The following is a 12,094-nucleotide window of genomic DNA, read 5'->3' on the forward strand; positions in this document are numbered from 1 at the left end:
TAGGTGACTGTATGTAAGCTGGTTGACTGGACTCCCTCCAGAGCGAGTCAAGAAAAACAAGATAAGATTCATCTAACGTATTTCAGAAGTTTGTTTTAAGATTAAGTGATTCTGCTTCTGGAGGTGTATTTCCCCTGCATGAAGTCGGAGAAGTACAAAGGAAGCCCAGGTTGGCTGACTCAAATGAAGACATCTACGAATTGCAGAAGTTTGTGTTTGGGCACATATTCCTCCTCCAAAACCATATCTATATTCTTTAGCTAACAGACTACAATAGCTTCCCTACCTTTAAATGCAAAAATTAAATAACTTGTAAACTGTGCTTGTTTTGGGAGATCGATAAAGCTGTTATACCTTGTGTAAATGCTTTATCATGTAATTTTTAAATTCATGCCATTTGTTCAATAGATTGTAACATATCCTTGTACTGTCATTACAACCCATGTCTATATTGAAGTATATGTAAGTACACAATACCCAACACAGGCCCAGCTCTGGTTTAACATACAAATGATGTGAATTCTGCACGTCACCATTGTGTAAAATGTGATTTAATCAGGGCATTTTTTTAACAATGAGAAAAATTCTGAACAAACACCTGTAGCCAATGTCTCAAAGGTATTTCTTCACTGCTTTCATGCCAATTTGAGAGTTATGGTGTTTCTTGTACACAGCACCAAGCATAGAACATGGAAACAGTTGATGGCATCTTCGTTTGAAATTGTTTTTCTTCATTTTTCCTATTGCTGTCCCAAGCTCCAGAGGTAAATAAAATATCTAGAACATTTATATAAAAACATCTCTAGATGTTCTGCTTGACAAAGTGGCCATGTAAACCTGGGCACTCACTATCTCCAGCATAACAATGGCAGAAAACCGTAAGAATGCTTTTAGATGAGCTGTTTTCAGTGCAGTCTATAGAACGTGCATATAGTTTCTCTAGTCTATAGAAAACCACTTTGGGGTGAAGTTCTGGCTTCACAAAAATGATCTGACCATTACTGAGGTCAACAGGGCCATGACCTTCTTCATCTCTTTCCCTGTCTCTGCAAGTGGAGGACCATTAATGAATGTGTTAATTAATGTTTGCTTAGGGCTTTGGAAAGGCAGCGTACCACCAAAGTGCTGATTAACGGTGACAAACATCAGAGCTTGTGTCCCTGCTCCTCACCACGGGAAGCACAGTCGCTCTCACTTTTTGTCCATCAGCTGTAATCTCTGCACCATCCTCCAGCTCATCTGAGTTGTCCAGCAGCAGCACTTCCATCTAATAAAATTAATTGTCCTGTGGCAGATATTGATCAAAATCCTCCTGACGCCCTCATTTCAAACTTCAAATACATTTTAATCTGGTTTTGCTTCTTATGCTGTAGTAGGAGGGAGGGATAAAATTAAAGAAAAAAACCCCAAACTGTGTAGAAAAGGGGCACAAGCGAATCAAATTCTGTGGCAGCGGGTAATAATTATGGTAGTAAAACATACTTCTAGATGAACCGCAAGTTTAAATATTAGGCTTTGGCATAAGCATAGGCCTCTGAACCCCTGAGAACACAGCCGTTTGAAGGAGGTGCTCTGGAAGCCCGTAGCTGGAGCGACGCTAGCGGGAGCTGTACGGCGTGCCAGCGGTTCCCCCAGCACCTCCATCTCTTTTGGTACCACGTAGGGTCTCGTGAGGTATTTGAGTGAAAAGTGCTGGGATGGAGATGACACAGTAAAACTGAAAGAGGGGGAAAGAGTGCGTGCCAAGCTCCAGGGAATATATAAATATATTATAAAGCTCTGGAACTCTCAATAATTAATCCTGAGCAAGAAGTCTCTCTCACTTTCTCTCTTTTTTCTTTTTTTTCCCCACTGTGGAAAGAACAACAAAACAAAAGGCTTAGGGATTCCCTCCCCCCACTAAACTCAGTCGCTAAAGGAAAAAACGAGTTTAGTTTAACCCTTGATATACATAAAGTTATCTTATCTGCTCTTTGCACACATATCTTTTCCTTCTGTTCCCAAACTGGTTCTGCTTTCCTTTGCAGCTTTTTTTAACCCACGACAGGAGACCAACTAGCCTCCTACTTTCTGGTTTCCCTCACACTGTGCCACACAGGTTTTAATCAGAATTTCTGGAGCAATCCCAAACGTCGCTTGCCCTTGTTTCCTCGTGCAGTTTAACCTTCTGCAGCAGCTCTCGCTTTCAGCGACGCGTGCCGCAGGTGATGTCTGCATCAGCCTTTTTTGCTGCTGAACAGCCCGAGTTGTCTCCTTTTCTGTTCTCCGTCTTGGGCTTTGTCCTCTTCATTTCACTGCGAGGTGGTAAGGCAGCAGGACGTGTCTCAATGCAGCGGCTCCCAAGGCAGGTCCAGACGAGTCCCCATGGTTATGTGACACCGGGAGGTTTGTCAACCCCGACGCAGCGACGAGGTAGCGGCGTTCGGCGTCCCTGGGCTGGCGTTGGCTCCTCTTCTGCTGGTCCGTGCTGGCTAACAGGAGGCGCAGACTTGGGAATTTGGTCGTTTTTTGAGGGATTCATCTCTTGTGCCAAAATATAGTAACCCCTTCGCAGGAACCACTGCTTGGGCCTCCTAATCTTCCTCCTATGTTGTTTCTCAAGTAGCATGCTTGCACACATGTGCGTCTGCAGAAAGAGTTGCTGATAGTTTAATCAAAAGTACAGATAAGGGAGCAGCTCTGTTAACTGTCAGCGCTTCCTCCTGAAAATAAGCTCCTCTTAATATTGGCAGTGTTTATCATTTCCTTTACATGAGAAAAATGCCCTGAACTGGGTCCCTCTTATGTTAGGCAGCGAGAATAAAACACAGCCCTTGACCTGAAAAAAAGATCTTTGCAGGCTGAATAAATAAAAAGCAAAAGAGACAGGAGGAACTCCTGCAGAAATGAGCAGAAAGAGGCATGTTTTCAAATGTCATGTTAGATTTACAACGCTGGTACCTCTCATTTTTGCTCAGTCTTTGTTGAATCTGCCTTCCTTTTGTTTGTTCATGGGTATATTCTATTGTGTGTTCTCGGCTGATTTCAGGGTTTGGAGGGAAGGCTGGAATCCACAGAGTTATTTTAAGACACAAATTCATGATGGTTAATGGAAAAGGAGAACTGGGCTTCAGTTATTACTCAGTTTTGTCTTCAAGATGGACCTGTGGTATGGCTATGTCAATGTTACATTTGCTAAATAAAAGCCTATGTATCTGAAGCAGTTTAAATACAATAACACATTTAAAAAATTTTTAAAAAAAACAAAAAAAAAAAACAAAACCAGATTAAAATAACATAAATAAAATAAAATAAAGTAAAATAAAATAAATCCAGAACAGCCTACTATTGCTACACAACACTCAGAGCAGGAGTTACCACCCTTCTCTTCCATCTCAGATTAGTCTGTCCCATTAGTGATACTGAAATGAGTGCCTTTTTATTTTACCTGCACAACATGAATTTATACATAAAGCCTGGTAATAACTAAAGATTTCCTTCCTTTTAGTGATGCTAACACTGAGTATAATCATTACCTTCATTGTCAGGCAATGGAAAAGTAAGTTGAGAATAAGATGATGCATAAGTTTATTCAAAACTAATCACAGCATAATGATATTTATTATTACTGAGATTTTTCCATAGCTAATTTTTCTGAAAAAGCATGTACTGTAATGATCCTAGGTTTTATTTCATTCACATCCTTTGCCTCAGCTTCCCCATCCATAAAACATCTCTAATGACTCTTACTTTTTTTTTTTTGTGAAGTACTTGGAGATTTAGTGATGAGAAGCACTAATACAAAAGGGGTAATAGGAACAGAGCATAGGACTTAAATTTAAAGAAATTCAGAGAAGAACAAAAAATATTGCCATTGATTACCTTACAACAAATCCTTCAGGAAGTAAATGGAGTGTGAAAAATATTTAAATTACTGAGTTGAAAATTCAACCTTACCAAAAATGGTTATGTCTGACTGAGAGTATTGGGTTTTTTTCTCACAGTGATAGTATGTTCAGCCCTGTAAAATGCGCAGCATTGGTCAAAAAGTCTTCGTTAAACCATATGATGCAATTAATGTTGCAAGTGGCACCTTGACTCCACTAATTATTCAGGACATGGCAAGAGACAGAAAAACAGGGAACTGTCATAAGTCAGAAGGAGAGCTGGAGCAATGTGTAATCCTTGTTTTTACCAACATAAGCTCTTTAGGGATTAGGGATTGTTATTATCTTTGTGTCTTGTTAAGCCAAGTACCTTGACTGTGCTGAATAAATAATAAAATAATTAAGAACAGCAAGCATCTAAAACATGAAGAAGAGCAGAAAGAATGCCAAAAGTAAAGGTGAGATTGTTTTGTTATTCAGTCGCATTTATAGTCTCATGGGAATTGTGAGCTTTTAGGGTTTTCATATAGGCAAGCTAAAGTGTAAATGTTTGATGGGGGCCACCAAGGATGATTTCCCTAGTCCTGTGTATTCAGCTGAACGAATGAATGAAATCAATAAGTGTGAATGTTTGTCAAATTACATTTGGACCTAATGAGAGAGAAAGCTGATCATCATGCTCGAGAGAGAGCAAAAGATGTAGACTCCAAAACATGATGGAAAAAGAAAGAATTATGTTCTGCTCTGCTTCATACCCAGCCTTTATCACTGCACGATCTGAGTGCTTTCCAGTAGCGCATTAAGCAGTATGACTAACATCTGTCACATCAAGATCTGTTCTCCCTGTCACTTTTTCCATCACAACCACTCCCCTTGAAAAGTGGGAGCATTTGATGTGCAGGAGACAGTTTCATTTTGGGAAGTTTTGGGAGGGGGTTTTGTGTGCTTTTTTTTTTGTACTTTTGGGGTTTTTTTTTATGCACAGACAGCTCTGTTTAGGTTGGATAGTGCAGTGGAGTCACATTTGAAACAAAGATGATAAGGGCTGCAGTAGTCCTGCAGAGGTTTGTTAACCTCTCACACACTCATCAGTTCCTAAAGGTAGAAGGTTTCTCTGTGGACTTTTACAGAAAAGGGCAGATTTTGAGTCAGATCCAGGTGTTGTTATCCACAGACTGAATCTATGGGGTGTTGTTATCCACAGACTGAATCACAGAAGTGTTACAAACCTGAAAATCCCATCGGGAGGTTTGTCCAAGGATTTTGGGGAGACTCCGAGGATGGGTCAAACCTTGAGGTTGAAACTCAGCCCTTAATACCCATACGAGTCAGGAAGAGTTTTGCCGCAGGAGGAACAGACTGAGGATTTCACAATTCGGCCTTGCTAATGATAGCACTGATAAACTCCAAGGTTTGTAGATATAGATTCTGTTATAAGCTGTTCTCCACAGATGATAGTACTGATGCTGATTTGAACTGCATTGGCATTCATGAAGTTATATCTCATTTTAACACTCAAATAACTGGGAGCAGGACCAGGACATCTGGGTTTCAGATTTTCCCTGAATTGTGGTTGCTGGGATTTGTGTTGTTAGTTTTTAAAAAGAACAAAATATATTCAGCGAGACTGTAAAAGAGAAAATAATCAATTCCAGTGATTTTTAACATTTTTTTTTAATTTAAGAATCATTAACATCTTCCGTTGGAGATATTCCTCTCTAAGAGATGTCACCTATTTGCATTTCACTTGCTTTCTCTCAGTTTTCTTTTGCAGATCTGTTAGAACTTGTCTACAGATCCCATTGTGGTCTGTGGACTGGTGTTGAACATCATTGATCTAAATTAAGACTTGTATAAAGATTTCACAGGCAAGAGATTCACTATAACTGTCATGATTCTATTGAAAATTTTGCTTTATTTGATCAATGTTTTTTGTAATTTGCATCTTCACTAATTATGACTTCTTGTGAAGACCTGAGCTCCCAGTTATGTATAAAAGGAAAATTTGAAAATATGCCCCCAGTAAAGCCTTTTAATAACTTGCTGAAATTTTCAGGACGGTAATTAATGATTTTAAAATATTCAGGGTTAACCATACTGCAGGTATTCAGAGCAGTTATAAGGAGAATGATGCAGCTTCCCCTCTCCCTTTCCAGGACTACCAGGAAGGTTTGGGATGGGTAAGGCAGAAAGAGTAGTTGACAGTATTGGCACAGAAAAAGAGGCGTGAGGTGGAGGCATCCAGGAGCCCAGGGTATATCCTGTGGTGCTGCTCCTCTAACTCCTTCCATGGTACGTGACTTAACTCCTCAATATTACTGGTATCAGGCTTGAAATTCGGAATGTGTTCAGGTGAAGAATGGAAAATTAATTGACAGTGAATGATGAAGACTCAAACTGAAATGGTGGAGGGAAAAGGGATATATAGTGAGCTGCTGCAATATCAGTGGGCTGGCAGATAGTAGGTTAGAAAAGCACATAATTATTTCTCATTGGGCATTTTAGTTGGAGGGGGAAAGGTGGCTACACCATCTGGCAGCTTTTTGTGATTTAGTCCCAGCTGGTTCTTCTAGTGAGGGCTCCCAAAGAGACTAGAAAGCTGGCCTTGTTCACTAGAAATTGTTGTGAGTTGGCTCGTATGCTCAAAGTCAGAAGAGGCTGTTCAAAAAGCAAAATTTTGGAGGCTCACACAGAAAATTTTAATAACTTTCAGGCCAAATCTCATGACTTTGGCAGTTCAACTCATCAGTTCTGGAGTTTCTGGGATTGCTAGTCTTCCTACCCTGGAAAGGCTTAAACACATGCTTACTGCTATGCACTGAATAAAGCCCTACAAACATGTATGACTTAAACGTGTCTGGGAGTCTTTGCAGAACTGATGTCTTACACTGTAAAATCTTTAACAGAGGTGCCAAAAGTTCGAATGAGATCATTTATTTATATGTTTATAGGGACAGAATACTGAAAAAAATGCATTGTAAAGCATATTTCCATTATTTCAGCTATTAAGTTTTATGAAGAATTTTTCTATCCATGGTTGTGTCAGATTGTTGTCGTGTCAACACGGTGGAATAAGGACTCATCCTCCATTGAAAAAGTAGTAACCAAGTTTCATTGTCTGTGTGGTTAACACTCAACCACCACCTTACCAGCTCAGGTCCTGTAACTTCCACTTCACTTTTAGCCCCCCTTAACTCTGTCCAAGCTGCTGCAAATAAAGCGATCGTCATTGCTTCCTGGTATAGTCTATCCTTTTTCTTCTCCCTTCTCTTTTCATCCTTAAAATCATCTGCAGAATCCTGTTGCTTTGCACCAATTTGAAGCGCATTGTTCAGGAGCCCACATAGCCCTCCCTGGCAGCATCTCATTTCAGCTCATGTTATTCCATGTGCGCTGCCTCTTGCACCTAGTTTCACTCTCGTCTCAGAGCAAGCTTCAAGCATTGCATCTCCCTCTCCTCTTTCATTTGCCTGCTTTCAGGCTCACTGCTCCTGAGAAGCGATAACCCTCCCTCTTAGCAATCCTCCCTCAGTCACTGTTGATGTGGTAATAATTCACTAGTGCAAAAGGTGAATATATAAATTGAGGATTAAAAGATATTAAGAACAGCAGCATAATTAAATCAAACCTGTGATCTCTTGTTTCTCTTACCCTTTGCCATTTCTCCAAGAACCACTCAGACCCCTACTCTTGCATTGCAAGGCAGAATTCAGTATAAGAGCAATAGGGGGGTGTATATGTGTGTGTGTGTGTGCGTGTCTTGCAGGGGGACAATCAGAAACACAGCATCAAGCCCTAAGATCTAGAACCTGGAAACAGATCTGTAAGGACACTCCTTTTTACATCCTAAGAAAATTATGACAGTGCCTTCTCACTTAGAGTGCCCAAATTCCTGTTGAATAAGAATCATTGCTTGTCCATCTGTTTGCTTTTTTTTAATTAGTTAGACTGACAAGAAGCTGCCTGCCACATTTTTTGTTGAATTCATTCTATTTAGCATGGGTTGGCTGCAAAGCAACTCCCTGTTTCAGTCAGATGGAGAGACCTGGCAGATGGGACATCTTTCAAGGTCATTTTTGCATGTGTCTGTGGGTATATGTGGCCAGAATAACCTTCACTGTGTCGCTTTTATTTAAACACTTTTTTTTTTCACCTTTGGCTGTAATATACTGAAAATACTACAACTTAAAAATATTCTGCAAATACAAACTCATTTTCATAGCCTTGACATCTTTTAAATATGTCATCAAAGTTTATTTTGCTAGCAATAAAACTATAAAATGTGATAATTTATGGAAGCAGCAGTGTCAGTGTATGAAATTAAGGAACAAGTGGTGAATGGAATCAACAAGACAACCAAGTAGTAACAAAGACCCTATTTTTTTATCATTTGCAGTCCCATCAGGCTCTGCCCTTAGTCTCTGACACAGCAGCAGTAACTACCCGGTAATGCCGAGACATTGGCTGGCCTGAGAATGGCCAGTCTGCCAAGAGGCTTTCATGTTAGATTCCCCTCTATTGATACAATTCTTCCTTTATGCCAGATGTTTGCTAGAGTGAAGTTTTCCACTTGACTCTACCAAGTTTGATGTCCTTCGTGAGGAACGCTGGGTGGTTTACAACCTGGGATCCTTCCCCATCCTCCTTTAATGACTGTCCAGACTTCTTTGAACTACACAGGGTCCTTTCAAGGAGTCGGCAGAAGAATCCTTTGGATACCTACAAAATACATGAATGTGATAGTGTACATATGTACACATCTACTTACAGTCCCATGGCTTGTCTGTACATACATGCTCGACAAAAAGGAAGAAAGGTAGTAATTACTTGTAAAATATATAGCAGGTATAGAAGCAGAACACCTTTTCCATTCAGAGCCAGCTGTAAAAGAATGCAAACCTCATTCAGTTTATGTGACTGAGCAGAAAGGTGATAGATCATCATTTTTTTGAAGTGCAGTTGTAGGCAAAGGTTATAAAGATTGTATCATCTTGAGTCTCTAAGAGGGAGTCCGGTTGCAGCTGACCTGGAAATCCCAGGGTGATTCTGTCTGTCCTCTAGAAGGTCAAAAACTTTTGCGCTATTTTAATCTTGTAAAATAATACAGTATTTCATTTTAATGTGGTGGCTTATGTCTGAAATAAAAAACATTAACATATTTATTCATCCTTAAAAGTGTTTCCAATGGATCTACTCAAAGCCTGTTTGCAGTATTTGAAACTACTATAGCACATTCTATATATACAATATCATCCTTTTTTGCTATTCTGTTTTTAAAACATACCGATCATTGTTGAATCTGATTTTAACAAATCAAAACAAGGAAACCTAAATCTAATCAAATGAATTACTGAGGATTAACTAAAGTGGATAAGCACTTTTTGTGGGTTCATAATCACTTCTAGTTGCATAATATACCTATTATGCCATACCAAAATAATTTATTCATACTTAGAGAGTTGTATAAGCTTTTGTCTGAGCATTTTCTTTCTGTCCAACACGAAAAAAGGATCACACATTACTACTCAGTAAAACTTGGTTTTGTAACAATGGATGAATGGAGTAATGGGATTATTTTAACATTACTAATAGTCAGCTACAGACCTGAAAAAAAATCTGTGTAGGAAAGATATCATTTTAGGACCTATAAGAAGTAAAAAATGAAATTATATATAGATACACATATATATTCATACACACAAGCACATATAGGTACATAAGAGAAATCTGTATTTTGCTTTTTGTCTGCCAAATAAACAGTGGAGAAAAAAAATGTTTAAAGAATCACAGAATGGTTTGGATTGGAAGGGACATTAAAGATAATTTAGTTCCAACCCCTCTACCATGGGCAGGGACACCTTCCACTAGACCAGGTTGCTCAAAGCCCCATCCAACCTGGCCTTGAAGACTGCCAGGGATGGGGCAGCCACAACTTCTCTGGGCAACCTGTGCCAGTGCCTCACCACCCTCATAGTAAAGATCTTTTTCCTAATACCTAATCTAAATCTACCCTCTTTCAGTTTAAAGCCATTACCCCTTGTCCTATCTCTACATGCCATTGTAAAAAGTCCCTCACCATCTTCCCTCTAGTCCCCCTTTAGGTACTGGCAGGCTGCTGCAAGGTCTGCCCAGACCCTTCTCTTCTCCAAGCTGAACAACCCCAACTCTCTCAGCCTGTCTTCATAGGAGAGGTGCTCCAGCCCTCTGATCATCTTTGTGGCCCTCCTCTGGACCCGCTCCAACAGGTCCACGTCCTTCTTCTGTTGGGGGCCCCAGAGCTAGATGCAGTACTGCAGGTGGGGTCTCACGAGAGCAGAGTAGACGGGGAGAATCACCTCCCTCATTTTGCTGGTCACGCTTCTTTTGATGCAGCCCAGGACACGGTTGGCTTTCTGGGTGCAAACACACATTGCCGGGTCATGTTGAGCTTCTCGTCAACCAGCACCCCCAAGTCCTTCTCTGCAGGGCTGCTCTCAATGCACTCATGGCCCAGCCTGTATTTGTGCTTGGGATTGCCCCAACCCAGGTGCAGGACCTTGCACTTGGCCTTGTTGAACTTCATGATGTTCACACGGGCCCACCTCTCAAGCCTGTCCAGGTCCCTCTGGATGGCATCTCTTCCCTCCAGCATGTCAACCACACCACACAGCTTGGTGTCATCAGCAAACTTGCTGAGGGTGCATTCAATCCCACTGTCCATGTTGCCAACAAAGACGTTAAACAGAGCTGGTCCCAATACTGACCCCTGAGGAATGCCACTCATCACTGGTCTCCACTTGGACACCGAGCTATTGACTGCAACTTTTTGAGTGTGATGATCCAGACCATTCCTTATCCTTATCCAATTCCTTATTCCTTATCCACTGAGTGGTCCATCTATCAAATCCATGTCTCTCCAATTTAGAGACAAGGATGTCATGTGGGACAGTGTCAAATGCTTTGCACAAGTCCAGGTAGATGACATCTGTTGCTCTTCCCTTATCCACCAACACTGTAACCCCATCGTAGAAGGCCACGAAATTTGTTGGGCACGATTTGTCCTTAGTGAGGCCATGTTGGCTGTCACCGATCACCTCCTTATTTTCCATGTGCCCTAGCATGGTTTCCAGGAGGATCCACTCCATGATCTTGCTGGGCACAGAGGTGAGACTGACTGGCCTGTGGTTTCCCTGGTCTTCCTTTTTTCCCATTTTTAAAAATGGGGGTTGTGTTTCCCCTTTTTCCAGTCAGTGGGATCTTCACCAGACTTCCACATCATCTCAAATGTGATGGATAGTGGCTTAGCCATGTCATCCACCAGTTCCCTCAAGACCTGTGGATGCATCTCATCAGGTCCCATGGACCTGTGCACCTTCAGGTTCCTTAGATGGTCTTGAACCTGATCTTCTCCTGCGGTGGGTGGTTCTTCATTCTCCCAGTCCCTGCCTTTGCCTTCTGTGACTTGGCCGGTGTGGCTGGAGCACTTGCCGGTGAAGACTGAGGCAAAAAAGTCATTGACTACCTCAGCCTTCACCATGTCCTGGGTAACCAGGTCTCCCGTTTCCTTCCAGAGAGGGCGCCCATTTTCCCTAGTCTTCCTTTTATCACCGATGCACCTATAGAAGCTTTTCTTGTTGCCCTTGGTGTCCCCGGCCAGATTTAATTCCATCAGGGCTTTGGCTTTCCTAATCTGATCCCTGGCTGCTCTGTATTCCTCCCAGGGTACCTGCCCTTGCTTCCACCCTCTGCAGGCCTCCTTTTTGTGTTTGAGTTTGTCCAGGAGCTCCTTGTTCATCCATGCAGGTCTCCTGGCATTCTTGCCTGACTTTCTCTTTGTTGGGATGCATTGCTCCTGAGCTTGGAGGAGGTGATCTTTGAGTATTAAGCAGCTTTCCTGGGCCCCTCTTCCCTCCAGGGCTTTATCCCTTCGTGCTCTACCAAGCAGATCCCTGAAGAGGCTGAAGTCTGCTCTCCTGAAATCAAGGGTAGTGAGTTTGCTGTGTGACCTCCTCGCTGCCTGAAGGATCTTGAAATGTTTCTGATAATACTGAAAATTCCATAACTACAAACATCCAAAATTGTTCAGAGTAGCTATGTTCTTAAAAAAAAAAATTAGCTACAACTTGTCTTGGTTTGGATTCCTCAGCCTGTAAGAATAATGGTGATGTAAAGTCTGACATGATCTCTCTGCTTCCCTAAAGTTTATTCTGTAAATGTAGCTTGAGATGGCCTTTCTTCTAGACTACAAA

Source organism: Haliaeetus leucocephalus, unplaced genomic scaffold (genome assembly GCF_000737465.1).
Source record: "Haliaeetus leucocephalus isolate CR32 unplaced genomic scaffold, Haliaeetus_leucocephalus-4.0 Scaffold536, whole genome shotgun sequence".
Lineage (NCBI taxonomy): Eukaryota > Metazoa > Chordata > Aves > Accipitriformes > Accipitridae > Haliaeetus > Haliaeetus leucocephalus.